The following is a 4,903-nucleotide window of genomic DNA, read 5'->3' on the forward strand; positions in this document are numbered from 1 at the left end:
TCACTGAGTTCTGTGTATTCAAGATGCACGTTAATAAACTTCTGTTTTTCCCTTATTAATCTGTCTTTTGCCCAGGGCCCTAGCCAATAAACCTAAGATGGATAGAGGGAAAACAGCTTTTCCTTCCCTAAATCTTCTTCCTCAAGGCTGACCACTTGCTTAACTGACTCCTTAATTTCTGATTCAAATGCCCAAACCCTACAGGGAGCCTATCCTGACTTGACTGCTCTGAAGCTGACAGCTTCGGTGGAGGCTTCATTGGAACCATGGATTACAGAGCCCTGGGGCTGGCACTTTTGTTTCTTGTGCTCTGAGAAGGTGCATCTTGTGTCTCCTGTAGAAAAAGTTGGAGTCTAAAGAGACTGGAGACACAGATCCTGCGGAGAGGTCACTGCTAGAGTCATGTTTACCACCTTCCCCCAGGGCTTAAGCATTCAGCTGCTCTTTCACCGGGTCTGTTTTCTGCATATCTCTGTGATTTTAACTTTGGTATTGTGCTGATCTCAATCTGTTTTTTGTTAGTGTTTACTTGACACTGAAAAATCTACCATCTTGCTACATAGGCATCTGCATTAGTGGTGACTGCTGCATACTAGGAAGATGTTTTAGCCACTGCAGTTCTTACTCATCCTGGTGAGGGACATGCAGGTAGCCTCCACTCTCTGCTATGTCAAATTGTGACTATGATTAGTCTCCGTAAAGTCACCTATGGCACTAAGCTGGAATTTCACTGAGGAACATTCCTAGAAGTGGGATCACTGAGTAGTAGATAACAAGGCTTCCGGAATAAACACTCATCATGCCAGTACAGCAAAATCTAAGACCTAGATTTCTAAGACTACACTCAAGAATTCCATGTAGAAATTCATACCTAAGTTTTTATCATAATTATTGGAAACAGAGAAAGGATATCTTGCTCACATGTGCCTGAGAAAGTCCCATGGGAAGGTTACCCTTGAGGTAAATCTAAAAACAGTAAACTTTAGGTAAAAAAAAAAAAAGTAGGGGAGATATTTTGAGCAGACAGACTTTTTAAGTTTGGGTTCTTTCTATTAGTAAACATTTCTTTGTTACTAATGACCTAAAAATATTTTCAGCACTGTCATAATCTTTTATGGGGCTGTCTTTTTAATAATTTTGAAATAACATAGGTAAATCCATTTTATAGACTCTCATAATAGACATTTCTGCACGTGGAGAAGATCCATGAATTTCCCAGTAAATCTCTGCCCAACAAAAGCCCAGTAGCCCAACTGTGGATGCTCCATCAATTGATGCTCTTAGCTTACCATCACGATCTTCTCAATGATACAATTTCAAGTATCCCTGTCTTGTGGGAGACTTTACCTGGGTCTCTGACCAGAGACAGAAGTGTAACTTTTGCCTTGTGCCCACAGCAATCTAGGTTGTTCGGGAAGGAGAGAGCTTTTCTTTTTTGTTTTATAGTTGTGATCTTTTAAGCCAGGTTCCTGGGTACTGGTCTGTCAATTGATTGTGTACAAGTGATGGCCTTATGATGACAATTCAACATTCTGACACCAAACAAAATAATGACTATTCTTCCATAGTCTTCATGGATTACAGGGTTTTGCTGTATAGTTGTAGCAGGGAATCCACTATTTGGGTTTGTGAGATTGAGTGTTACCAGGATCTTGTTCAGTTGTGCTTGTTAGAAAGAAAGAAACTGTGCTCAGCCACTACAGAAGGTAATTTGGCAGGATCAATCAACATTTCAAATTCATATGTCCCTTGATGTGTATGTGATGAGTGTGCAAAGTACACCTGCACACAAAAGAAATTATTATATTCAAATTATTCACTATAGCATTATTTGTAATAGAAAGATTGGGGAAAACCTATTTATCATCATAATATAATTAGTTAAATAAATTATGGCATATATACAAAATGGAATAATGTGCATAATTAAAAGATAATAAGGAAGATCTTTATTCATTTAGTCATGATTACTTCCAAAGATATCTCTAAGTGAAAAAAGCAAGGTGCAGGACAATGTGTCTAGATGCTACTACCATGGGGATGGGGTGAGAGGGAATATATGTTTGTTTCAGATTGTACATGCACTTTTAAACCTCTAGAAAGATAACAGGAAACCCACGACAGGGGTAACCTGTTGAGGAGGCTGCGAATGGGGCAGACGGCAAATAGATGCAGGAAGGTGATGTTCATGGCATCTGTACTGAGGATGTTTGAACCAAGTGAACGTTTCACCTCTTTTAAAAACTGAAGAATTTAAGAAACACTATAAACTCATAGGAAACGGCAAGAGTAGTCTCTGGAATGGTAACGAAAGTGAAGTTCCTTATTCAAAACATAAATACTTTAAGGAAAAATTATAAACACATAATAAACGGGGCTGGTCGGAGGACCAAAACTGATCCTGAGTCCTCGCAGCGCAGAAGCGCCATTTGAGGCCACTCGGGGAAACTCGAGGCAAAAAGAGAAGCAAGCTCCAGAATGGCGTTCAACACTGGTCCTGGAGGTGCCGTGAAGACAAGCCTGGGAGTCTGAGGAGAATCATCGGATCCAGCGAAAATCGGCCCCGCCTCTAATGACTTTCTACAGAAATTGGACCTGCCACTAGTGACCTGAACCTGTGAATCCAGGGCTTATAGGTGTCTCAGTAGGTCAGACCAAGATCGCCCATTCTGACTCCAACCCTTTGAGGAGTAACGTTGACTACCACAAGGACTTCCTAATGGACACGGAAGAAATGCTCTTACCGTAGCATCTTCGCAGCGGATTTTTTGGGCCAAATCCACAGAAGTGAAAGAACTGAACTCTTTATTTCAAGTCGATCAGCCGTTTTTGGTTTCGGTGAGGAAGCCCGTCTCTTTTTATTCAGGCACAGGTACAAGGAGGGAAAGGACATCTTCCCTTTTTCCAAAAACATGCAAGAGTGAGCACAGGCATTCTCTTTCTCAAGCTCTTTCCACTCACAGGAGGTTCTTTATTATTGTTGCTTTTTGGTTTTGTTGTTAAAATAAGGAGCTTACAACCATTTAGATGGTTTATAGCATTTATTGAAGAAAATGGGTCAGTTGCGACTGGTGCATTATGGAAGGTGGAAATAGGAAGAGTTAGGGAATTGCCTGCTTTATTAGAGCCAAACGTTAAGTGACAATGCAGGCTTAGCGTGATTTTAAGACATAAAGAGAAAAGAAATTATTCTGTTAATTACGTGATTAATTAGTTTAGGTGATTTGAGCATCATGAGGATAATGCCGCTATTAGGAGTTTGGTCCTCAAATCGGCCAGATCAGGGTCTAATTCCTCCGCCAGTTTCTCTATAAGTGCCAGTACGCATATCCAAATGAGGTTGCCACTATTTTCATGGAAAATCTTCTCTTTGCTTCAGCAATTAAGAGCAGAGAATAGAGTCCTCAATTCCCTGCTTGTCTCAAAACGGAATTCTGTGCCGCCTTAGAAATCGCTGAGAAAACTCCCTTTGCAGAAAACCCAAATGTCCTGCCCTCGGGATTCCAAGGAAGCCAGTCTCATCCTTCGCGTAGCGGGAGGGGGTCTTTCGCTGCAGGCGCTTCCTCAGGTCAACGTCACCAGGAACCCTAACAGCCCGGCGACTGGAGCTAAAAAGGGAGAGTGGGGCCCCGGAATCTATCGGGCAGCCGGGGGAGGTAGTACGATGCGGGCTTCAATGTGGCTCCGGCCTACGGAGGGAGCGAGAAGGTTCGTGCTTCTGATATAAACAAAGATTATATTTGGTTCAAATGGAGACTGTCAGGAACAAAAAAAGAAATAAAGCAAGAATAATAGTAATAGACACCGAAGAGAAACAAGAGTATGTTTCCGCCCGGTTTCGAACCGGGGACCTTTACGCGTGTCAAGCGAATGTGCTAACCACTACACTACGGAAACACCTGTGACTGTCAAAACTGAAGGAAGTATGTCCGAAAAATCCAGATCTGGAAATCTTTTCAGAAGTTTTTTTGGTGTGGTCCTTTCATATCTCTCAGATTTTCTATTCGTTAAAATCAAGAATACTACGTCTTGATGGTTATTTGCCAAGCAGATATTAGAACATATATTCACCAGATATATTTACGAGAATGTCCAGCAATCTATTCATAATAGCAGTCCAAAGAATGGAAATTTCCCAAGTGCCCTTCCCTAGTTGCATGAAAAAATAGAATGCAACAAGAAAGAACAAATTACAACTTATATGGATGAACCTCACAGTCTTGTTAGCCAAAAGAAACCAGACACCGAAAAGGACATACTCTATAACTCAAAGTGTTTAAAATTTACAAAGTAGGCAAGACTCTTTCCCACTATTAGAAGTCAGAATAGTGGTTCCTTCTGGAAAGAATCGGGGGATGTTCTTGATTTGCATGCTGGTTCCCTGGGGGGTTCAGCTTGTGTAGAATCATCAAGACGAACATTTATATATTGGGGGGAGGGTTTTATTGGAGGAATTGGCTTATGCCAATTGTGAGGGCTGCTTAGGCAAGTGTTAAATCCATAGGGCAGGCACTCAGATAAGATAGGTCATCAAGAAGGGCAGGCCAGAAACAGTATCAAAAATATCAATGAAACCAAAATTTGGTTCTTTGAAAACTTCACCAAAATTGACAAGTGTTTAGCTAGATTGAGCACAAAAAAAAAGGAAGGAAGAGGAGACAAATTACTAAAATGAGAAATGAAAGTGGTGATATAACTACAGATTTTACAGAAATAAAAGTGATTTTAAGAGAATATCATGAAAAATTGTATGACTGCACATTGGATAACTTAGATGAAATGGACAAATTCCTAGAAACACACAATTTACCAAAGCTGAAAGATGACGAAATAGAAATTTGAATAGACCTATATCTAGTAAGGATATTGAAGCAGTAATCAAAAATGTTGCAACAAAGAATTG

At 40.5% G+C, this 4,903-nt stretch overlaps 1 non-coding gene across 1 annotated transcript; it reads right to left on the reverse strand.

Annotated features, from left to right (window-relative positions):
- Positions 1 to 3,823: 3,823 nt before the first annotated feature.
- On the reverse strand, positions 3,824 to 3,897 carry TRNAV-GAC (transfer RNA valine (anticodon GAC)). The gene has a single exon. It is a non-coding gene; the product is annotated as a tRNA-Val (tRNA).
- Positions 3,898 to 4,903: the final 1,006 nt, after the last annotated feature.

The sequence above is a fragment of the Equus quagga genome, chromosome 15 (assembly GCF_021613505.1).
Source record: "Equus quagga isolate Etosha38 chromosome 15, UCLA_HA_Equagga_1.0, whole genome shotgun sequence".
Lineage (NCBI taxonomy): Eukaryota > Metazoa > Chordata > Mammalia > Perissodactyla > Equidae > Equus > Equus quagga.